Source organism: Lepisosteus oculatus, chromosome 9 (assembly GCF_040954835.1).
Source record: "Lepisosteus oculatus isolate fLepOcu1 chromosome 9, fLepOcu1.hap2, whole genome shotgun sequence".
In the NCBI taxonomy this organism is placed as follows: domain Eukaryota; kingdom Metazoa; phylum Chordata; class Actinopteri; order Semionotiformes; family Lepisosteidae; genus Lepisosteus; species Lepisosteus oculatus.
In genome coordinates, this window is record NC_090704.1 from 1,391,559 (window position 1) to 1,417,229 (window position 25,671).

A 25,671-nucleotide genomic window follows, 5' to 3' on the forward strand; every position below is an offset into this window, starting at 1 on the left:
TTACCTTATTTTGTAACATAGTCGCGTTTGACTAATGAAAATGTTCTTTATAATCTCTTAAAAGCTTCAACATGGTCTGATTATCAGAATACTCATTAGCGTGCCATCTTTTGTTCCAAAAACCTAGCTTAATGTGATTAATTAAAAATCCGAGGGTCTCATGACTGTGACTGATGGGCCTGTGCCAGACTTGGAGGAAGATGCTCTTTGTGAAACCGTATGTCATCTGACACTGGTTTGGATTTAATTCCCAGGTCCTTCTGCTCATTAACCTCAGACCCCACAGCCTGCTTGTCTGGTCCTCAGCTTCTTGCGACAGTGAGCGGAGGACCGGGGCGGCCTGGCGTCTGCACCCTCGCCGCCCTGCCCACAGCGATGTGGGGTGTCAGGCTGAGAGACGCCTCGGGGCCACTGAGTGCTTAACATGTGTACACTCTTCCTGAGTAACAACCTCCCTTATATTACACTCACAGCTCCTGCTAACCTATGTGATACAACTACGTCTGGTAAGAACGCACAACACAACTGCAGCCAAGCGTGCACAAGTCAAGTGACCTGGAAACGAAACCGAACCCTGCAAATAAACTCACTAGCATATCTGAGGAAGACACAGCCAGCACAGCCCCATCTCTCCATCTCTCCACCTGCAGCGCTCCTCAACATCATGCCCTGCTAGACCATTCCTTCTCTACAAAGCCAGACACATTTCACAACGCTTCTATCTTTTTCAAGAGGGACGGGAATCTTCCGTCTGATCTGTTTTCAGAAACACTCACGGCAGTCGGCAGTAACAGAAAAATGTGATAAAACCGGGAAAGCAGCTCCACGTATCCTTCACCTTAGAGAGAGTCGTGTTCTGCCTGCCTTGTCTTAAGGTCCACAACACCCTATTGCTTTCATTTAAGTGTTGAAATGCATACTGTCACTCTGCTTTCTGAAAGGTAATTTCACCCCCGAGACAGCAACTGGGAAACCTGATAGTGTAAATTTCTAACTTTTAAACTTCTAACACAGAAGAATTGCTTGTACTCCACATTTGGACTCTCAGAAGCAGGCCAGACAAAAGTTCCAGCTGAGTGCTTTTCCTCGACAAACAGGTTGATATTTTCATTAAGTCACCAACCGTTTTACTACATTAGCCTTGTCCAAGAAATCCTGTTCTGTTTCATGGCATAACGGTGACATTTCTCACGGTGTGACAGTAGCCCAGGCAGGTCCATTTCCAACAGCAAAAAAACAATCACCTCTTTCTCTTACAGGAAGCTTCTCTTAAAAACATTGCCAAAAAGAATGACTGGTGTTATACTCTTATATTCTGTGCTGATTCTTCATCTGCTGAGGAGCTTTCATATACTAAGCACACGGCAAGCAGTTTGATATAATAAAATAAATAACAGAACTCAGAATCAATGAAGGATGAGTTAAAGAAAATCTGCTCTCAGGACGAGAGTGGCATATTCGTGTCTTCCAAAACCAGAGAGTAGCCAAGTGAACCTAACCAGCAAGCATTTGGGAGGGGGATAATATCAAATTCCTTGAATATAGGAGGAGCAAACTCCACACAGACAGGTACCTTGCAGAGGTAAAAATGTTTGTTAACCTACATCGTCATTTTGTTCTCTAGAGATCCTTTCAATGTTTGCACATCATAGGAAAACGTAAGTGTGCCACGCCACTAAGAGAATTCAAACCCAGGCCTTTAGACAATTTTCCAAACTGTGCAGGGAGAATACAAAGAGATCATCTCCGCTAGCTTCCTTGAACCCACACTTGCTTGGTGGGACAGGCGAAAGGCAGGTTCGGAACGATGAAGCTGGCAGCAGAGCTGAAATCCAGCCCTTAAAATGCTTCGCACACTGGCCGACACCGTTCCAAACGAGCCACGTGCTGTTCATCCCAATTAGTTTGATTCCAGGTTTTAGGCTGAACGGGGAGCGAGAGACTGGTGAGGAAGCTGAGGAAGTGTGGCTCTTCCTACCTGAGAGTGGACAGTCCAGTCCACTGGACTTCCTGGGTTTATGTCTAGATGAGTCACCATCTTTCCCTTTTAGATGTGCATTAATAGGAGTTGACAAATTATTACTCTAAAGTGATGGGTTGTTACTCAGATTACAGAGATAAGAAACATTAAAAACACACACTTATTTAAAATAAAACCCACACTTTGGCAAAATCATAGATAATGCTACCAAGTAAAAAGAATAGCGACCTTTTTTAGGGACATTAATTATATCTTACTGTGGAGCTGTTGAAATCCACACACATACTTGTGTTCTGGCAAACACTTCAGTCTGAAACGGAGAGCGAATGCCAGTACAATTTCTTTCTTACTTTTCCTTATTTCGGTAGTAATGGTGGGTTATTTCACTTACACATATTGTGAAAATAAAAAACAGCTTTATGTGACAGGCAGCGTATGTTGTGTTACAATAAGTCTCAGGTATCCTAGCAGTGTCACCCATTCAGGTGTCATATTTCTCTGACGACAGGTCTGGAAAGGAAGAAAGTCGCAGCCCCTGAGGATCAGCCTGGTTTAAGACAAGACAACACTGCAGGCTTCACAATTAAGCAGTTAACGACAACGGTTCTAGAGTTCCCCATCTCCAGCTAGACAGCCTATTATTGGGTTACACAGAGTGCACAGTATGTATGCAGTTTATTTATATATATACGCACACATACACTGGCTAACACATAGCAGGATTGATCTGACCTAATAATGATAGCTCCTAAAGGTAGTTATTACTGGTTTTCATATAGCAGCGTGGTGAATTTCATCAAATAACACACCTTGCCCCTTCAGAGCTGAGAGAAGTGTTTTGGCAGTTGGTTTTAATGAAGCCTGAACAGGCCATGGCTTGAAAACAATATATATATATAAAATAAAACGAAGTAAAATAGAGAGAGGGAGAACAAGAGACAGGCAGAATCAACAGAAAATAGCTGTCAATCCTCTGAAAAGCAGAATGAAAAAAATAGCACCCATCTCGCAGAAAGAGAGCGAGCGGGAGAGAGAGAGAGAGGGAGGGAGAGGGAGAGAGAGAGGCAGAGGACGGGTGATTGATTTAATGACGGGGCCAATAAGAGCAGTGAAGGTGTCGGGCATTAGTGGGATAAGAGCTGTTTTATCAGCGCTCCCTCCTGAGCACAAAGCCAGGAGCCGGCAGGCTGCTGCCTCTCCCGGCCCTAATTCGAAGGTCATACACACTAAATGGAGAGGTGGTACTTGTTATGTACTCAAAGTCCCTCTTACTTTCCCTTTTTTTTTTTTTAAAGGAGGTGAGGAAAAAAGAAAGCGCGCCCTCCTCTCCCTCTCCTCCACTGACACTTCCACAGCAGTGCTGTCCTCAGCAGCTCCGTGGGGCGGTGACTAATTGCCCCCGTAAATCACTGTGCAGCCGCGCGCCACTCCGTTTATTTTTCTGACAGTAATTTAGTGCTTGCTCTTTTACACACTTGTCATTGCGTGTTTTTCCTCACATTAGAAGCCTGTAGAAAAAGGACAGTAATTAACGGTGCAATACATACTCAAGGAAGCTCTTTCATCATGGTGTGATAATTGTACTCCGTGTCTGTCAGGGTAACCTCTCAGTTTCCTGGCCTTCTGCAGTGCTATTTGTCAACTCTGAACCAGAGATGCAGTCTTGACTGCTTTGTAGCTGCCTGCGACTAGTTTTCCTATTTGTCCGGAGCGCAGGTCATTTATATTTTAGAAATAACTTGTCAAAAATTTTAGCCTGATTCGCACAACAAGATAAAAGATTCATGGTAAACACACCTGGATTCTTGGTAGCTAAGGGATTTTTTTTTTCAAAACGCACCACGGTACAGTGTGTATAACCCCATTATAAAGGAGGGATCTCGCTCTTGGTGCTGAATACGGACTGCGAGGGAATTTCGGAGCAGATGAGTAAAGGAATCGCTTGCCTCATTAATCCCAGAGGGATAAAAGATACGAAGTAAAAATACCGGATTAACATACACGAACACGTTTCAGCCCACTCGTAAAAATATCCCTTTGCCTGATTAGGATGAACAAAAGGCTCTGTGAGTCCGGCGCTTGTCCCCTTCTTCTGATGCAAACAAAGCCACAGACAGATACATACAAAAACATGCACAATTCATACAATGATATATATCTATAATATATTTTAACAGGAGTAGGACGGCACATCACACGTTTCCTTGTTAGCCTGTTCTGGTTGTGTTCTAAAGTGTGAATGCATCCATCACCGGTGACCTGCAGACAAAAGGTTAAGTCATCAATAACTTTGCAGGGGGAAATATTGTGAAAGACTTCAGATTTTATCATAGATCTCTTGACTGCTCCCCACCTCTCCCTTAGTTTTTTCCCTTCTCGCCGCGTTTCCTCTGGTTTTTAATATCTTTATCCTCCTGTCACAGACAGGGGCTAATGGGATGTGTGGTCAAGATTTCGGGACCCATCAATGCCTTGGTGAAAAATTAGCATGGAGCCGATGCGTCACATGCCAGAGCTGTCAGAGCTGCCGTTCCCTGCTCTTCATTATACCCCTCTCCGCAGCTGCCTGTCTCTCCTGCAGTCTGAGGAGTACAGCGGTAGCCAGACCTGACAAAAGCCCTGCCACACCCTTCAATGTCAGCCTGGGCCGCCAGGCAGTAAATTAGGGAGACACTGCCGCACTTAAAAATTAAAGACAATGCCCACTGGTCTCCGGGAAGCCATCCTCCAGTGCAAGCACTGTCTTTTTCCCCCTTTATCCCTCGCTTCTCTTTTTTTAAAAGGCTTTTCAGCGGGAATTAGGCTGTTTAAAACTATTAAAATAATTAGGAATCTTTTGCCCTCGCAGCTACAGAGACCTAAGCTTTGGTTATTCATGTCCCAGTCATTGTTATCAGGGTCTGTTCTGCTCATTTACACCGCCTGACCCCTGTGGCTCACTGGGAGCCGAGACTCGGTACCTAGAAGAGCTGCTTGTTTCTTCTCTCCCGTCCCTTTTTTTTTCACAGAGATTATATCAGTAACTGCTAAGAAGGTCATGATAAAATGAAAAGAGTAAACCGGCGAAACAGCTGGGGACTCTTCCTGTTCACTCCCTTCCCCTGATTAGCAAATCAAAGCTGGCGGAATGATTCACACTTTTCACCTGATTTTGTCCTTTTCCGCTAATCATGTAGCAATTTTCCCTTGACTGACAGTTTTCTTTATAATTGGCCCTGAACTGGCAGGGTTCTAATAACCAGAAAATCCCCTCTGTGGACCCAAAGGCTCCGACGAATCGTCTCCTCTCCTCTTTCCGGGGCCGTCGGCGGGCTGCAGTCTGCGCCTTGTTTGTGCACGCCGAGCCAGCTAATCTTAATGTTCAATAATGGTGTGAATATTCTATGAGGAGCGGAGTTAAGGACTCGTGCTAGCAGATTCTAATTACTGTTCATTTGCCAGAGTATCAAAGCCTAATTACTGTTCATTTTATGCTCCTGAGGAAAAGAGAAAAGTCAAGGCACGGATCGGGAGTCACCCCCAAGAGATGCCGCAGTCAGCCTTTATATGTCTCGCTGTTTAAATAGGTTGAATGCTGGTGCGTTAGACTCCATCCTGAAAGCAAACAAACACAATTCTACAAACAAACAGGCTGATCAATCTCGCAGATATGGTAGAAAAAAAAGAGTACGAGAGAGAGAGAAAGAGAGAACGTCCATAATACCAAGCTTATTGTTTCTTTTGTTCTTTTTGCTTTGTATTTTTAATGTGTTTTGGGTAAATATCAGACAAGGGAGGGGTAGGGGGGGGCTGCCATCACCCCCTTTGCGTTCTCATGAAGAAAAAGACTTTTCCTCACCTAATCATGACAGAAGCTACCACAATTGCTATCTGCCACCTATTTGACAGTTTCTGTCACCAATTAGCAGCTAAATCAACATCACCAAAAACAAGAAAACTAAGCAATCTATATGTCTCTTATGCCACATGTGACTTGCGGTATTTTACATCGAAATACACCGGATTGCCTTCAATTTGCTGCGCACCCGCGCCTCAGATCTGAGAAGCTTGATTCGCATGAGGGGACTGATGGGTGGGATTAAATTGTCTGTTTTTCCTATCAGGACGTTTGTTGGGTAATATTCTCTCTTGCTTTTTTTTTTTTGCATTTACAAGCCGCAGACAACAACTTAATGAGGCAGCCAAGCTGTTCGTCAGCCCCGCGCTGCCCATGATGAGATGCTAAATGAAAAGCTGGTGCGACACGCGCAGTTTGTTATCATTCAATCTGCTTGAAACTGCAAACTGGTCATTATCCAGCCATTATTTTAGTTGATTTACAATCGCGCTGGATGAGGCGATAGCTGTGGCTTGTTCAGTCCCCTGGCGGGCGGATGGGAACCAGCTTGTAATTTGCATTTACACGATCTGACTGAGCAGCTTATTAGATCTGGATATTTATTTTCCACTTAACCGATGTTTGATTACACTTTAATAAAGTACAAGAAAACTGTCTGGCTGCCTGTGTCTGATTGATCCTGCCTGGTGGTTTCTTTGGGATTTTTTGTAATGAAACAAGAGAGACCAGGGATGAAGCAGCTTTAGAAAGTGATAAAAAAAAACACAGTCGAAAATTACTCATATGGATGAGAGGAGGAAGGGAGAGGGAAAACAGGAGGCAACGAGAAGTCTTTTTTATTCCCCGTGTGACACTAAATAGCAGCTCAAATCCTCTAGTTTTGCATGCGGCCAGAAAAGGGCAGAGAGGCTATCGGCCCGCCCGGACCGACCCGCGGCCGCGACCCCTGACACAGGGAACAATAATTAAACATTATTGATGATCTCCCCGTGCTTGATTGAGAATTTCATAAACTGGCTTCACTTCATAAAAAAAAACAACAACAAACCTTTCCGCTCCAGCAGATCGGGAAGGGCCAAGCGAGCCCGGCTCCGGGACCGCCTCGCCTCGCCCTGCTCTGGCAACACGGAGCACTGATGGTAATAATGGCAGCGCTTCGTTCTCCCACTGTTACAGGGCTTGAAAGGTCACATTAAAATACTCCGCACTTTAATATCCCCGCAAAGAAAGAGAGTCGCATCGCGCTTTTATTTCGCCTTCTTCCAAGTTCTAAGAGCAGAACAGCCGAGAAATGCATATTCCACTTTGCTGAAGACTGAGGCCCATCCAGGCTCAGTTAGGGCTGTGTGGGGACAACACTGAGTCACAATGAGACTGCTTCTTCCTGGTGCATTGCAAATAGTGGAAATGTGGATAGTTCATTCGCGAAGCATCCCCCCAGTCTTCCATTAATTATATACAATCTTCTGTTAACCTGCAGGCAACTTCATTGATAATCACCTTTGCTACAGCTCTTAACAAGCCATACCAGGCCTGATTCAAGTGCTATGCTTGAGCACTTCCAAAACACATCCCCAATTATTCAGATATATGTCGCACGTGTCCAGTTCTTGTTCTGCATGTAGAACATGTTTTTTCTTGCAATGTATATGCAGTTGTGCACTCTTTCTCAAGACAAGCCATCCCCTTCCTTGCAATATCAACATACATCACAGTTTTTTACAGTTTTCAGAAGAGATCATATACAATTAAGGAACATTCCCTGTATCTCCCATATGGTGAATCGCTCATGTTATGGAGACTGTGAATAAAGCAATATGTGTTTCCAGATGCCAAATGTGTGCTGAAACCTTCTGTCGTGATACCAGAACCTCAGCAGCCAGCACGGGTCACGGTTAAGGCTCTGCTCTCTGTGTTGGAGGGGAGGGTCAGACCAGCTGCAAACCTCTGCAGAACCTGACTGGCCACAGGTGGGCTGTACACACGTCACGAAACATGTGGAGCACATCTGCATGTGGCTCAAGGGTCAGGTGTCCAGCAGCAGTCTTGGGGACCGGCGGTGTGTGAGGTGTCCTGCCAGCTGGAGACACGTGGAGGCACTGCAGTCCCCCTGTGTTGACGGTGTGATACTCCAGGGGCAGGGGACTTTCCAAAGGGGGTTATATTTTCTTCTGATGATTCCTTTGGGACCCCAAACAGGACAAAAAGATTTTCCTCTCCCACTATAGACCAGACAAGCAGGCCACCCCGTCTCTCAGAATGAGCTTCCCAGAGTTGAACTGAAAATGAGAGACTCCGGGTTCATATGGCGCACGATAAACGAGACAGATCGCGTTTGAGTGCTTTTCATTTTTTCCCCCTCAGCCTCCAGCCACAAGCAGGCTGCTTTGCTCTGCATCTCTCTCCCAGCAAAATGACGCTCAAGACTCTTTAAGATTCTTTGCTTCAACCCGCCAGCTTAAAAACATTTACATATCGCATATCTGCATATCTGCCATTTTTAGAATCGAGTAAAAACTCACAATCTGAGGCAGCTGAGGTCAGATCTCTAAACCACGCTCACCCCCAAAGGGCTGAAGTGATCTCTGGGGCTTGTGAGCTGAGAGGAAATTCAACCACTGACTACTGAAGCCTGCAAGGTAAAGACATGCATGCTCTGCCGTCTGGCCTGGTCACCCTTCTGTATGCTATTGCGTTTCTTTTGGAGGATTAGTCAACTACAAATAGGTGCATGATCATCAGCACATCCTAGAGACACAGTTCTTCAGGAATTGTAACATGAAAAAGAGAAAAATAAAACAGTTCCAAGAGTGAAATGGAAATGATAAACCTATTTTTGTACGAGAAACTGCCCCATGAATGTCTCTCTTCAAATATACCCTTGTATATATTACAGAAAAGTGTGGATGAATGAAATGCTGAAATATTCCCTCTTAATAAGCAATCTTCTGGCCCAGAGGAAAAGACAGGCAGCACAACGATTGACAAGGTTTCAATCTGACAGAGAAGATCTCTGAATCTTCTCTTGTACACTCTTCCACACAGCTCTGGAAGGCTCTGACACGTTGTGGTGTTTAGGCCTCAAATTAGGCTTCACCAGGTCAGGGTCTGAGAACGCCGAGTCACCATGACTGACCGCTCCGCATGTCCCTTCAGCTGATGCAGTGACCAGGAAAAGCTGTGCACTGGTGTGGCATGTTCAGCTCAGAGCAGAGGCTGAGCACTGGGAGAGCAGGTGGGGGTCTGTGATCTGCTGTGCTGTCATCACAGACTAATGTGTGGGTTCCTGTTACTCCAGAACATGAGAGGTCCATTTCAGAGGAAGAGACTTGAATGAGTGTGCTGCCCTGAAGCATCTTAAGAATAAAACACGCTGCAGACTGTACACCTGTAATGTTTTCAGCAAGATGGTGACCAATTAAATAGCACAGCAAAGAAGTCTGAGAAAGTGCAGCGCTACTTTTCCAAAGCTCCCTGTCCACCGAACTGCAATCCAGTTGTACAAATTATACTACCGCAGAAAAGCTGCTTGTGAAAACTGAACAGAGCAAAATTCAGCAAGATCTGGGCTCATACAGGGAATTGCGCTGTGAACATTCACCAGGCTTTCAGCACAGTACTCTGTCAAAGAGTCACCTGACAGCCCATGAATTGAGAGAAAATGCTGAACTGGCCATTTCATTCTGACAATTCGTTTTTTTTTTAATAAAACATTTACCACTATTATTAAAAACAACAACCACTTTGCTTTTAAAGCACACGCATCTATAAAATCAAATGTTCCGTGTTCTTTCAACCATAACGCTGAATATCTGTTTTGGGGGCACACCGCATTTTGAATGACACAATGACACAGACCAAACCCAGTTAAACCTGTCACGCATCCGAAAATAATCTGCGGCACCACCGGAGCAGCTCCTCCAGGAGAGAGCAGCCGAGCCAGAGTCACGAAAACTGCCTGCAGTGTGAGGCACGTCTCCTGCTGCACACGTGGCTCCGAAGGGCGGGACACGGCACACCTTTCAGAGGGTCCTGGTTGTAGAACACCTACCGGAAGTCTCGCAAAACAGCACGCGTTTGTTTTCCAATATATAGTCCTGACCTAGAAAAATCAATCCACTGCTCTTCCCTTTGGTGTAAAGCGCTTAAAAACGGACCCCCAGGGCCTGCTTTGTCCGTGGCTGGAGGCGTTTTTGCACCCGTGCTGTCACAAAGGACCCCCCCAGGTCACCACTCTCCAGCGCCGAGGACCCCTGGCAGGATAACAGAAGAGGAGCGAGCTCCGATCTGCGCTCCCGCGAGGGGAGCGCCTGGCCGGGGATCTGAGGAATGGGAAATGCTCGCGATGGCAGAGCTGCCGCCTGGCCTGTCCCGGCGCTGGAGCAGCCTGCCTGCTTTCTGTGGCTGGCTCCAAGCTCGTACACACGCCGTCCCTGGGAAGAAAATGTACAGTGTGGTTTCCTCCTCCTCTATTGGAGGCGTACAATCCCTGAAACGTGTGGAACTAGGACAGGTGCCCCTCTGGCCTTCGGCCTCCACAGGCTGGGGGTCATCAGCGCCGTGCTCTCCGCGCGATGGGTGCACTGTGCCGACTGGCCCTGCTGCAGATGCCCCCTCTCCCGTGAGCTGGGGTCACGGCGCTACTGCTGTTGTGTCCCTTCAGGTACTTGTTAATTTTGCACGATCTGTGCCTCAGTGAACCCATTAGGAAAGGATCAGTGTGAAGTCAGAGGTTAGCCAGCATTTTCACATCCTATTTTACCCTTGTGATCTTACAAAAACACAGTACCTGCAAGGTATACAGTAGTGCACAGACCCACCAGCATCCTGAAACAAATTAACTCCTTATACAGCTGCTGATTGCCCCTCAAAACCAAAACTTTTTTTTTTTTTGGTCAGCAACAGCATGAAGCAGACAGGAGGAAACAGGGGTGAAGAGTCTGAAATCATGAAGAGTCTGAACTCCTGAACCCCTGAACCCCTGAGCAGCCGAGGGATCTCTTTCCTGGTCCTGGGCCGACAGCCCTTCCGTTTTTTCCGGGATAGCTAAAGACCTGGAAGCTGGCATTGATTTGACCAATTATATCCCCCAATTAATCCAAATCATCACGAACTCAGACGGACTGAAATCTAGAATCTGCATCACTCTGGGAACAGGGTGGGCTAACGGGCACAGAAATCAGCTGTTAGAGTCCGAACTCTATGAAAATCAGCTGTAATCAAGCACATACACTATTGCAATGAGCCGGCGAGGGTGAAGATTGACGCATGGCCAGGAGTCCACTCTCAGTGAACAAGCCAAAACTCTCCAGCACCAAAGCAAAGAATTGTATTTGCAGTGAAGACCTGAACTGCCTGGATTCACAGTTTCTGAAAAAGAGGTACTAAGCACTAAAACATCCATCTGGGCAGTGAGCTGCAGTGTTTTGGGCACATGGCTTTTAACAGGGGGTGCTGAGAACAAGATCCCAATGCAGACAATGCTGTTGATCCCTGGAACAAGACACTTCACCCACAGTGCCTGATCCAGCTCAACTACAGGAGTAAACAGGCACAAGCAGTGCTGGGGAGTGAACCTCTGGCAAACTCAGGTCCCATCCAGTGACGTTGTTCTCTAAAACTCACCTGAAACTGGGATAGCTGCTGGTCTGCTTAGGAAAGACTTTAACCTACAAACAACAACCTGCACATTTACTTCTCATTTCATAAAACATAGCTCATACATGACAGAAAGACATTAAAAAAGTTAGGGCATTTAAGTTTATGAAGGTACACAGTAAACGTAATGTCCCACGCTTGTTGATGGTTTGGAATAAGTGTGCAGGATGAAAGGTGTTCGGCCTGCATCTCAGACAGCAGCTGTGAGCCAGTTTCACCCCATGGTCCTTTCGTCCAAGCCTTCACGAGGATGTTAATGTATAACCCATCACTCCTTCACAGCTGATGCGATCTTCTTTCATGTTCTTTTTCTGCAGCTTCAGCACTGCCAGGTCTCTGCAGCGAGGCTGAGAGCAGCGAAAGGCTGAACAAAGAATCCTGAAGAACACAAAGTGTCAAAGCAGAAAACTAGATCCAAATGTATCCGTACAGCCGCAGCAGTCTGGAGTCTGCAGACGGTCCCTGGAAAGAAAGACAGAAGAAGAATAAACAGCATCCGAGCGAGGAGCTCGCAATTAAACACCAGCTGACACTGGGGGGAAAGCTGCTGTTGATGGGAGTGATGATCAAGTCGCAGGGACGCAGGATCACAGCCAGCCATCAAACAGGGCAGAGTTTCCCAGTTTCCTCATAATGGGAAGAACGTGTGCAAATATCTGTCACAGTGGATGAGCTTCTCTCTTCCTAGGCTGGAATATCGTGCAACCACACCTGGGTTTAGTCCTTGAATTGTCTGCTCACACTAAAAGAAGAACTTTTCAAATCTTGCCCACTGGTGTTCATATCAATTAATTAGGAAAGTTCTGATAAATGCCTTTGAGTGGGGAGCTGAGACACCTGCAGGGGATTCAGCAGCCTAAACATTGCGTTTCCTCTTTCTGTTTCTGAGTGTGGATTCTCCTGTACTTGTTCCTTATTAATTTCTTCGATGTTTTATTTAACCAGATAGGTCAATTGAGAACACCTCCTTGCAGTGAAGGACCTGAAGATCCGTTGATGCACCTGGGTGTCGACTGGGTCACTCGGAGTCAGTGTCACCAAAAGGACTCATCAACATGAATACGTGTGGCTTAGCACGGCTGCACACACCCTTCTGACCACTCAGACTGCGTGTAGAAATCAACACAGGACACACACCCCTGCTGAAGGAAGAGCCGCTTCTGTTACAACTGTTGACCAGCTTGGAGGCTCTTCCAGCACCAAGATCCCATTCTGTGGAATGCAGACTCAAAAGTATTGCAGTGTAGCACTGGAGGTGCGTTTGCACCCAGACACGACTTTAAACAATACAAAGAGCTACCACAGCTCGTACCTCCTTAGACACACAACAAGGGGAAGAGGGATTATCTGCAGGGGCAGGCTGTAAAACGCACTGGTCAGCCACAGTTGTGGAGTTAGAAACGGGCTGTAAGTGTTCATTGTTGCTTTTCCTTTTGTCCCTTCTAAATCATGCAAGACATGCGTCCTCACAATGGGAGCCAAGAGCTACACAGCTGCACATCAGATATGGAACGAGGACAGGGCAAGTGAGCAATGTGGTCTGCAATGGAGAACCTCACTCTCCTGCTGCTGCAGTCCTAGGAGAAGCAGCCTACCATACATGTTCTGTACTGTACTATTTCAGCCGATTCTGAACACATACTTTGCAACAGAATTTCTCCCCCTTTCACTTACTTCACAAAGAATATTTGTAACTTTCTAATGATTTATCTTCAGAGTCGTTATTTGAAGGATCTGTATATTTTTTAAATAATTGGGATCTATGTTGCACTTCAAAGAAAGTATTTCCTCTCCCTTTACAGACTCTATTGGCACAAGAGGTGATAGGAACTTAAGACAGGGTTCAAATGAGAGGAGGACATTAGGCCAATCAAGCCTGTTTGCTAAGTGGTATCTAATTGATCCCAGGATCTCATCAATGCTTTTCTGGAGAGAAGCCAATGTATCGGCTTCAACAACACGCCTGGGCGGCCTGTTCCCCTCTCCCACCACCCTGATGTTGGTGTTTTCATTTCCGTTTATATCTAACCCCTCTAACTGAGCGAATCGCCCGCTTCAGTGCTGAAAACGAATTGTTTCCAGTGTTTATAAGCTGGTGATTGAAGTGGCTGTCCGGGACATGGGCTCACCCACGCGTTGAACACACATTGAGGATTTAATAATATAACAGAACTATTTTTAATTATTTCTGAACGGATATCTTCACAGAAACCTTTTTTATTTAAAAATCGGTATTTTGTGACGTGCCCTGCTACCCGCACACACGCTGTACGGTGTTCTGTGTTGAAAGTGTAGACCGAAAAGGCGTCACGCAGGCTATGTTATTTCTTATGTTATTATTTTTATTTATTTATTTTTGCCGCTGTGAGTGGGACCTCACACTGCGGCAAGGAGATTAGATAACGTTTTTACTTATATCTTTATCACCAGAAATCACACTTCTGAATGTGTGCCGTTGCTTTCAGCAACGATAATGAGAACCCGTGCAAAATTTTGATATGTTTATTACTTACCGAAAAACAGAAAATAGAAAACACGCCACGCAGCTGAACAGCTTGGGGAATGCTGCTCGAGGTGAAAAAAACTATTATCTCCGTGCATTATATCATTAACTTTTTCTGCCATTAAATTGATGGATAGACTGACTTTTTTTTTTACACAAATAAGTACAAATGATCCAATTCCTCAATTTCGGTGCAAATTCGCAATTCACAACAGCGACTCCAAATTCAGGCCAAGGAGATTTATAATCTCGTGAGAAGCCATATTTAATTTTTAACACCGGCATAAATTAAGTAAAAAAAATAATTATAGCCGTCTGAAATCCCGTGAAAGCTGTGAAGAAGTACAGGCGGTTAACTGGTCCAGACTGGTGAGTCACCTGGTCAGGTAACGGGAGAGCCTGGCCGACCGGCTGTAACTGCGCCCCCTGCTGGGAGCTCATGAAAGTGCAGGTGCTGGTGGGCTCCTTGACGTTGGGCCCGTTGGTCTTAACATCCGTCTGGACACGGTTAGCAAGAAGGGCAGTATCGAAAAATAAAATTAATAACGAAACCATTACTATGTAGTGATGAAAACTTAACATGTAATTTTCAAATTAAAACAAAAACCCTCTGCTTCAACGAAAAAAAAAAATATATCTACCAAATAAACCGGGGAAGTTGGTTCCTCCAGATCTGAACTTCTCTCTATATCACAATTATCTTTTCCATTTAAAAACATACAGTCACAAAAAGAGCGAAATAAAAAACAAGTATTTTGAATAAAGGGGAATTTTAAGCAGACCATCCTCCCCAAAGACAGAACAAGTCCGTTTCCGATATTAAAAGTTTGTCTAGTGCGCCATTGCAGCGTCTCGGCGTTTGGAGATGGGTGCTTGGTGCCGACTTCAAAACCTTTCATAAAAATGAGTAATTGAAATAGAAAATATGGTAATGCGATACCCAGAGGTTTTCTAGTAATAAAAACAGTAATCCTTGGAATAAAACAAGTAATAAATCCCAAAGTTTTTTCTGATATTAAATTTCCGGAAAGAATCGTTTCGTTCTGAAATGAGCTTCGCCGTAAGAGTTGTTACACGGCGCCTTTGAGGAGAGAGAAAATATACATGAAAAATGGAAGGAAGTGAGCGAGCTTATCCATAGGTAATTTGAGTTAAATTTACACAGTAACGAGCTGCTGCGAAAGGAAAGAGCCAGTAAATAAAAGTCTCTTTCCCGATAGCAGGCATGTTTCAGGTCCTGCCGGACGGCCTGCTCGCTTCGGGCTGGCGTGAACACAAAGGGACTGCGGCTTCCAAAAGCTGTAGGAGAGATGCATTACTCAGTCTGATATCTTTACAACCTATACAAATGATGGCAGGGCACCGCGTTGCGTTCCTGTAACATATGGAAAAGCTATGTACACAACCAATCACGATACGAACATGTGAAATCCTTTTTATGGAAAGTTATATATCACAAGTCTGTTGATCATTAAAGATATGATTACCATTGGAGAGACTCAGAAGGTGGCACATTTATTGAGGGAGGAACAGATGGGGACATACATTTTCTGTGCAAATACTTTTGAAATTGCTCTTTTGGTAGCAGTATAAAAATGATGTACTGTACAGGCGGCATGGATGCGCAACACAAGGGCAAAACGTCCAGATACGCACAGTAAAAACATCACCTCCTCGCTGTCACCCGTGATTGATCTACACAAGACCACAAAAAAACTTGTTGACTTGCGGAGAGAACGCGGTGCAAATAATTCATCGCAAAAATGCATACAGTCAATCGGTCTGCTTCAGCCTCCACCGTGACATATAGGACACCCCGCAAAGATACATCATTTTCTACTATGAACAATATTCAATGTCAATGAAAAGATGCCGCTATAAAAAAGAAAAGAGGGAAAAAAAGCAGTCTGATTTGCTACAAGCACGGCGGAAAAGATGTTTTAGTAATGACAGCTATACCTTCGCGCTTAAGCCCTGCAAACAGACATTCGAAACCGGTTTTCATTATCATATTGATTGAAATAGTTCATCATAGTGTAATTTTAGGTTTAACGCCAACGGATTGGGAAAGAGAGCAAAGAATTATCTAACAAAAGAACAGCATTCTACCACAGGGACGTTTCCCTGTTCCAGTTCATTGATGGAGTTGATTAAGTTTAAATGAAGCAGACACTGGATAAAAGTGAGGGTATTGACCAGTGGGCACTGTGCTCTGCGCTTGAAAAGGCCTGATACATGCAGAACAGCAAGATTTGCTAAATGCTCTAATCTTCAATCAAATCTTACATCAATACAGACAAAGTTTGGTAATGAGAGATTCAATGAAGCATGCGGGAGAAAGAATTAATCCTCTTGGTCTAAACTGGGTTCAACTTTGAAGCTTGCTCCTCAGGATAGACAGTTATCTAAATGCTAAATAAGAAACTTATTGTACTTTTCATGGCATGCTAATCTTTTGTCTATTTCATCTCCATTATTTGTACTCTTATAGATTTCAGTTGTTGTGGCGGTGATTATATCAAGCCCGGACGGCGCATAGCAGCAAGAAATCACCTCTGAATACTTAACAGAGCTCCGCACAAAAGAGCACACGGCATGCCAATTAAGCACTCCCGGTCCGGAGCCTTTAGGAGTGGACAGTGGTTCAATATTGTCCTGCAGGGGCAGGCCATAGCTTCTTTATGTTGTCTGGCTTAAAGCTATTAGTCACCCAAACCTTCACCAATACATCACTTTATACTAATAATTTAATTTCCTTCAGCCGTCGCATTTATAACAGCCTTTGCCTGGAGACGGGATCGCCATTTTTTTAATTGAGTTAGGCCCAGTCGGCGAGTGGTGCCCTTTTGTAGTCATGTCTTAATAAGTTTTAGATGTGTCACATCAAGCGCACGCCAGGAGGCAGATAGGAAGTGCGATTTTTTTAACACTTTGCGGGGCTGTCTCCGTGCAATCTGGGTTCCAGGAACACAACATTTGCGATATAAAGGAGACAAAAAAGGGACGTTTTGCGTCCAGGGTATAGCAAATGCGTGTGTGGTAAAACGCGTTGACTGAAATATGCTTTCTTAAATTGGTATCCCATTCCTAAAAGACTGGACAGCCCACATCTGTACAGGAGCAGTACTCTGGCTTCTCTGCACAGTGAGGTGGCAGATTTCTCGGGAAGGCAGGCCTTTTGAGGCTGCTGTGTTTTAATGTTAAAACGCGGCGAGGACGGGCAAGGGAAACTGTAATAACTTTGAAGACACGAAAACGGTGTTTTCTTAACGCTCGACTATATTGTGGCGGCCAAGCTCCGTTCGCGCTGTGCATCGCCCTCTCTCCACAGTCCCGCAGAAGTTCCACTCAAAAAGCGATGATCGCAAGTGATCGTGAGAAGGTGAGTGTCGGGAGAGACGCTGTAAGCCCTCGGTGGCAGGTAGTAAGTACGGTATCTAACAGGTGACAAGTCCCCAGGACGAGCAGCCAGTTCTGCAGGCGCGTTGTCAGCTTGGAGCTTTTCAAACGGCGACAGGACCCCGGGACAAGGAGTAGAAGAAGAAATCATTAAACTAAACTTCAGAAATACGATGAGTTACTCGGGTTCCTTATTGCGGGTTTAAGCGTGTTTTTCGTTGTCAGCCACTGACTACCTGGGACGCGTCTCCAGCATCAGAATACAAATCAGTAAACTTCTCCAGGAAAAAAATAAATAATTAAACGCCCAGGATTGTAGTCCTTGGGTAGTAATAGCAGAATGAACGCGATTAGAAACACGAAGCTCCCTTCTCTAACAAGCCTTCGTCGCTGACACGAGGCAGTGAAAGCGCTGTAACTTTTACCTGCACAGGTGTTGCCGACATCGTCGCGCGCCCTACCTTTTTTCCTCGCGATACATCTGAAGCTTTTATTACTGAGCGTCTAGCACCCTTCTTCCTTTCTCTAAAACTTGCACAATTTCTCAATGTCATTTGTTCGATATGTAAGAATATGTAAACGTACCTGCTGAATAATAACAATAAATGTATTTCAGGGTAATTTGCATTGAGGGACAGGTGGGGGCTAATATGAATGCGTCTTACAAAATCATTTAAAATACATTACAGTATGCCTAAAAGGATTAATAATTATAATTTGGTTGTAAATGCAGTCGGCGCGTATATTACTCCTTGTTTCGGGGTAAGAGTAAATACTTGGCATCATTAGGATAGCGAAGATGCGGATTCTGTTATGCTATTTACGCCGTGCGCTCAGCTGGGGGACTTTAAACCTCCGAGAAAGGTCTGCTGTCAGAAATCTGATCTAATCTGCATGTTTGTATCTTAAACAGGGCATGTTATCTGATTCTTTTCTTCTATCAAATCGACAGGAGATACAACCTGGGAAATCCGCAATAAAACAAACTGCGTTCTCAAAAGGTATGTGTGACTTTGTACTCTTGCGTCTGCCTGTTAGCTGCACATTGACTGCCTTTTAATCTGTCAGTTACTGCCTTTCTGTTTTGTCATCTGCTCTATATATTCACTTGTCGCCTGACACTTTTTCAACTCCGGTATACAGTTGGGTCGCAATTAAATATATCAACAAAGCAAAAGGTATCAGCAAAGCAGTACACATTGTGGAGTTATTCCACGTTTAAATTGTAGCAGAAAGGAAAAACCAGACACCCTGAAAAAAAAGAAACCGTTTGACGTTTTTCATCGTAGTTTTTTTTCTCCCCGGTGTTAAAACAACATATACGTCAGGGAGACGATGCACAGGTGCTTGTTTTCTGTGACAGAAGTAAGGCCTGTTAAAATTGAGCGTTAGATTATTTTTAAAAAAAGTTGATATCAAAAAGTTAAATTATTTCCAGCTTTTACGGCTTTTTTTAATAAATATATGCAGAACTTCTTTGTTCTCCGCGAATATACCTATATATAGTGTGTGTGTGTGTATATAACTAATCTATTCCTCGGTATAATAAGAGTCACAGGCTGCGGATTAAAGTCATAATCCCTGCACCGAGCAAGGTTTATCATTTCCGCATAACAAAACGCAGGCTATTTACTCTCGGTGTCTGTTTGATGTTATGATGGAAAACACCATGAGATTGTTTCCCAGTGCTGACAACCAAGGCGCCAAAATTGGACGCACAATCCAGAGGCCTAATTTTAAATCATTTTAATTAATAGGAAATATTCTCACTGGAAAATCCCAGAGGCCTGTCACTAAGAGGTCTGAGCATAGACACCAGACGCTTGCTCTTAGACTCTGGAGGTTCGGTCTGTGACCTCCAGGGGACTGGGGGGGCTGATTGCGTGAGGGGGGGGGGGGCGGTCATACCATAAAACATTGGGGGTATTATTGTCTTCAGAGCACCAGAGAGCGCGGAAGACAGCGGGGACATAATATATATATATATGTGTGTGTGTGTTTGAAGGCGTGGGGCGCTCTTCTGGGGGCAATTATACTGTAGAAACAAAGTTACAGACTAAAGTGTCTTAAATAAATAAACCCGGCACGGACACGGTGGAGCAGGAGGGCCGGCACAAACTCGCGTGTGCTTGTGAGCGCACTTCTGGCGGGGCGCGCCGGCGCGCTCGACCCCGGGTCCCCGCCACGTGTGCGCGCCTTTGTTCCGGCCCGCAGGCTCCGGCGCGCGGCGGGCGTCTGGTGGTGTGACCCGCGCCGCCATGAGCCCCAAAATCTGTCGTGTTGGGCAGCGGCAAATCAAAACACGGCAAACTCACGCACTAGCCGATGACAGCGCGATAAAAAACACGGTGCTTTAGGTTTGCCTCCCATTTTGTTAAGATTTGCCTTGATGTGAGGGATTACAGTCCGTTTATGAAAACAAAGGGCTTCGAATTTAACTTGGTGTCTTTTAAAGGCCTAATCGTTCGTTTTCAAGATGCCTCGGGAGTTCATAAATAGAAGACGGAAATGATAAAACGTTTGTGTCTTTTATCCAAGTACAATTGCAAACGTAATCAAAGTGGTAATTATTTTTGTGGGTTTCCAATCTAATCACTTTATAGGAATATAGTCTTTCTGAACTCGTTTGGATAAGAATTCCAATAATGTTAATTAAAAATATATGGGGTAGACAATCCCTCAGTAATTCATTTTATTCATTTAATTCATTTTTTTTTATTTCTGGAGAAAAACAGTAAACGAGACACGTATTACCTGGACGAAAAGACGGCTAGTTTGGTGTATTACAAAAATATACATCTAATAATGCTGAGGATATATTTGTCTTGAGAAATATCAAGATTCTGAAATACTGTACCATACTGCTTTAAGATGAAATACATAAAATAAATGGGTCTTTTTTTTTTTTTTTAGAAAAATATAAAAGCAATACTTCGCCAAACAGAGCGGTTACACCTGCAACACGTCAGTTAGGTCCGAGCTGAGTCACCTCACGGGGGAGTTCGCACGTTCCTCTGGCGTGGTCCACTACGGGAGAACCGGGTTCCTGTAAGAGACTCGGGCGTGCCGTGTCATTACTGGGACAAGCGACTGTTGGTAATGGACGGGTGGGTATTGTTCATGTTTACCGGTTATACTCCTTTAGGCCAGAGCTTTGCGATCCGTAATTCGAACCCTTTTCGTTCCTGCTGCTCTGCTGATTGTTTAATGGGCTAATGGTGCCCTTTGATCGTTTTAGCTCTGGAGCTCTCCTAGAGGTTTTTCCTTGATTAAAAACGCGAACTACTGAATTGCAGCTTTTTAGGGATATAAATAGTTTAAAATGTCTAATTAATCATAATTAAAGTATTAGCTAATGTTAGCTACTGACAGTGTAGCTGGAAAGGAAGCCTAGAGACTTAAGGTTTGTTTGCAACAGGCCACGTTATTAACAATGTGTTCCCTCATGAATCCGGAGAATGCAGATCTAAAAGACATTTCCCTTCCACAAAGAAACAAATATACATGAATTAGCCAACACCATCGTAAACGCAGGGTGTGTTTAAATATACATTTGAATAAATAACCTAAAATAAATATTTCATATAGTTTTCAATTACCATTTCCCTCGTTAAAGTCTGCAGGCTACGCTCTACTAAATGCAAGAGTGCAAACGAAGAACTGAGCTCTCTGGTCTTCACGCTGTGAAATACAGCGCCCCCTGGCGTTCGGCTCCGGGCGTGCACGTTTGGTTATGAATATTTACAATAAAGCTGTTCAGTGAGTCATACAGCAAACACTGGCAGGCTCATGGCCAAGTGTATTCTGGAAAACGTGATGTCCTTTTGATTGGTTTAAATCATTCCAAACTGTCCTCGGTTTGAGACGATCAATTAACACTAAAGAAACGTGCTGAGAACTAAATTGTCACACCACTTATACCAAGGACCGGTGGAGATATTATTATGCATTTCATGTTTAGCAGTTATTTGGAGATCGGCGTTGTGCAGCCAGAATAAAAGCGAGACACCTCGCAGAAAAAAAAATGCCAGGGTGACGTTCCTGTTTTTTTCTCTCCCTCCTAATTACAGATACGAGTAACGGCTGATGTAACCCGTATATTAGCTGAATCAATGCAATAATCTTGTTCCATCATCGTCTTGGTGTTGATCGAAGCATAGAAAAAGGCAGATACCTTGACTATTTAAATATTTGTGTGTGTGTCCTCTGGGGGAGAGCTCAACATCAGTACACTGCTCTTCGGAAGTACAGTAATCACAGGAGGGAGAACCACGCCGCCACGCCTGGTTGCTCCTACAGTCAGAACCGAACCGAACCGCACCGCACCGGCAGCGCCCGGGTCCTGCAGCCGAGCGCCAAGAGATGTTTTATTCACTGCTGGCTGTCTCCGGCCCGTCTTGCCCCCGCTCGCCGTTTCTTTCCTGCCTCCAAATCACATCTTTTCGTCTGGTGACTTGACAAGCCTCCCAGTGTAGTGAAGTAAAAAAAGGAGGTCAGGTTGCGCCTGGAGGAATGAGGGGCAGCTGTTCGGTGACCAGCTCCCTGTCACACCTACATTTATTCCGAAAGGCGTTCTTTAGCGAGTAATTAATAGGAAATAATGGCATCGCCAGAGGTGCCACATCAGTCTAGAGCGCGTCGCAGTCTAACCGGGACTTTTCACAACTATTATTTTTATTATTTTAAATGACACATAAGTAATGGAACTTGCTATTGAAATTGACATCAGCCACGGCTCCCTACTTCATAATAGCAGACAGTTTGTTAACACTTCGCGGGAGGAAAGGATACAACGGCTCTCGGATGTATAAACAGTCAACTGTGGGCTGTCATTTCGGAAAACACTTTTCCCGTCCGCAAAATAATATTATTCCGCTTTTTTTTATGTCGTTGTAATAAGCACACCCGCCAACGGTTTTTATATTTTCCTTATTACATAAGACACCTTTGAACGGTTCAAGGGTTACGATTTAAATACACACTCCGTATCTCCACTTAACTCCCTTTTGCCGTCTAAATAATATAGTGCTGGCGAAGCGCGTGTTTGGAGAAGGGGTTTAATTCGGAAACGCTCAGCACTCCTTGACCGACCTTCGTGCTCACAGCCAGGCGTGAGGCCACAATGCAGTGTCGAGCGTGTGCAAGTGTTTTAACTGCGGTTGGAAATTGCGGTGTTGCTCGGGTACACGGATAGACACATAAACTACGATCCCCAACCCGGCTGTGGTGAGGAATTAAATGCATTTAATACAGCTGTAAATAAGATTACACTTCCATGTACTCCTTTCTAATTTACAATATTTTTTTGTCGTTTTGAAATACTAATTATCTAAACGGAGCGCACTACATCGCATTACTCGCCTGCCCAATTAGCGAAGACAATTATTAAAATTCTAGGCCTAATTATGGCTCAATTTAAGGCCGGCAAGCTAGTCTATAATTCAGTAATTAAAATCCTATCTGCCCCCGTGCCTTTAGGGTAGCGCTGAATTGAACCCGTCAGCCGCCGCACTGAACCAAACCAGCCAGGCGTGTTGTGCAACATGACCCCGTATTGTTAAGACTCGTCAACACATTAACCTGAATTCCCTGCAGTCATTGTGATCGGAATTGGCACTTTAAAGAAAGAAAAGAGAGAGAGAAAGAACGGAGAAAAGAAAAGGGGAGCAGGGATGAAAAGCAGTTGGCATTTTATTATCGTACGAGAAACCTACATTAATTAATGGCCTTAGCGGGATGTCAAAAGTTGCCCCGAGCTTTTTAAAGTCTTGATAAAAATGTCTGGTTAATGTAATCTAGAGAAAGTAAGTAAGCTTATTACTCATTAACCTTTGGATTTAACTCTAATTATTACTAATGGCAGCAATGTGTTGTAAATGTGTATCTTGTATGAGTATTTGTCTGTTAATGGAGTTGAAATAATACCATTCTGGCTAGACTGTAAAAAAAAAACAAAAGCATGGAGACTGGACGTTGGACGTGTGTTTAACAGCAGTGAAGTTTCTGTGGGGCTCTGCTGACATCCTGCTGACCTCTTCTAGCGTTCATGTGTGTGGACACCGACAGCGGGTTTCACCAGCTTATAGCTCATACAGCCGCTGCCGAACGGATCAGCCGAGGCTGCGAAAGATCTGTTTGAGCGGTCAGGACGGCGATTCCTGGGCCGGTCGTGCGCATCGATTTCTGCTGCCTTTTTTGATGGCTGATTGATGTCTTCATTACTCCGGAGCTGTTCTTCCGTGCAAGCATTCCCACTGCGCTCGCCTCTCCTCATGAAAAAAAAGAAAACCTCCTGTTTGCCTGACAACGTCGGGTGTAAATAAAATCACATGACAAAAAACAAAAAGTTCCCCCTTCCAGTCTTCTCGGGAAGCTGACAGGGCGAATTCTGCGAGGTCACCCATTAGGCGGGCCTGACCCGGTGTCTCTTGTCTTCTGCTCCCCTGGCAGGGTGCGTTTTGCCGGTATGTTCTTCCTGCAGTGACCGAGACCGTGTGGAGACTCTTCCCCGCTCCGCGGCCGGCTGCAGAGTCCGCTACCTGTCCGCCGGAACAGGGGGCTTCCGCCCCCCAGAGATGCCTGGGAGTGAGTGCACGCATGCACCAGCACGGAAAGTCGATGAACAGGTACAATAAGCGCCCACATGCCAGCTCTGGCCAGAAAAGGGGGCGATGCACTTCTCTGGGCCGAAGTCTTTGCGCCTGGATGTTCTCTGCTGTGTCCAGGAGTGAATAATTGATGCGAGGATAAAAGTGTGAGTGTTCAGAGGCAGCTCTGCCTGCGCCTCCCCCCACTGAGCATGCCCTGTACCTTGTAAATGGCCTTGCTCGGAGTCTCCTTGGACAGCCGGTTGAAGTGCAAATCTGTGTTCTGACTTGTTCCTTGTGGCTGCCAGCATGTTTCCCTCTTGTCAGCAGCGATTGACTGGCCAGTCTCGCCCTTGTACAGCAACTCTAACAGCTCATTGACAGACCAGTGACACAGCCGGGCCCGATAATGGAAACCTATTGATTTTCCCGGATCTCAGGCACTTCAAAATGACCGGCCAGCTCAGCGTGATCAATGGTCCTGATCTCCGAGTGACGCCCGGCAGCCCTGAAGAAAAGTTATCTGTCGTTGAAGGGGTTTTCTTGTAAACCCTGAGAACTCGGAGGAGAATAAAAATATTCAGGACTCAGTGGAGTGATCACAAGCAGGTGTGAGTGCTCGATAAAAAAAGCCGATTTGCTTCAAGTGTCAAAAGCGTCAATATTGCCGAAGCACTTTTCACTGTTTTGGCAATAGTATATGGACAAATATGTGCCAGAAGGCGTTCTTAAAAATAATAGGCCACATAAGGCCGCCGTATTAAAGTGGAAACGTGCCTAAATCATCGTCTATTGCTTTTGCCGACTAGTTTTACCAAACGGGGAAAAAAACATTTTAGAAAAAAAAAATCACAATGCCATTTTCTCACTTTACAATGCCCACTAATTACCTAACCCAATTCAAATTAATTCGGGGTGGGGGGGCGTATCCTATTTTTCTTCCTTGCAATAGGATTACTGTTATATAGAGTTTTAATAAAGTACCCCCCCCGCCCCCAGGGGAGGCGCCCTGGTGTTCGGGCTGCCGGCAATGGGCTCTGCGCGCCCTGGCCGGCTCCGGCCCCCCTGGCAGATGGCAGGCGAGGGTCCCAGGCCAGGGACGCGCTGCGCTCCCTCCCCAGCAGCTCCAGCGCGCTGCCGCCGGGAGGGAAGGCCCGGTCACGCTGCCGCAATCTCATTAGAACCTATTTATTAACCCCGCATCGCGGCCCCCGGCCTCCGCGGAGAGCGCCTCCTGATGCGGCCAGGGCCGCTAATGAAGCCACCAAACAGCACCATTACTCCCACAGAAGGAGCATTAATGTCCCCCAATTCCCCTCAGACTGACGCGACGGCAATTGGATTGTACAGCTTTGATCATGAGTTTAAATACTGCCCCAGCTAAAATGCTGAACTGCAGGATTAGCCCCCTTTCCACTGATCTTGAGCTAACCCATTGAAAGCGTTTATTAAATTGCAGCTGTTCCAAAATTACCGGGGTGTTATGGTTCTAAAGTTTTTTTAAAAAGTCACTTGAAGTCAGAGTGCTTCAACAATGCCCACATTCACCGTGCGATTCAGGAAGACTGATAAACTGGTTTTGTTTTGATCCTGTGTCACCGTGTTTACCCACTTGTTTTAAGGGAAATAATTGAGTGAACCAGTAAAACACTTTTAAGTAGTTACTACTCGGAACATCAACAGAAAACTCGGCAAATACCCAGGT

At 45.1% G+C, this 25,671-nt stretch overlaps 2 long non-coding RNA genes across 2 annotated transcripts in view; both read left to right on the top strand.

Annotated features, from left to right (window-relative positions):
- The window catches only part of LOC107078378 (uncharacterized), a 54,189-nt gene extending 41,950 nt beyond the window's left edge, over positions 1–12,239 (top strand). The window contains exon 3 of the long non-coding RNA XR_001479321.2: positions 11,795–12,239. This is a non-coding gene — a long non-coding RNA (uncharacterized lncRNA). The remainder of the gene's footprint in view (positions 1–11,794) is intronic.
- Positions 12,240–16,603: 4,364 nt separating this feature from the next.
- Positions 16,604–24,748, top strand: LOC107078370 (uncharacterized). Its single transcript, XR_001479315.2, has 4 exons — positions 16,604–17,362; positions 18,332–18,380; positions 20,293–20,486; positions 23,830–24,748. It is a non-coding gene; the product is annotated as an uncharacterized lncRNA (long non-coding RNA).
- Positions 24,749–25,671: the final 923 nt, after the last annotated feature.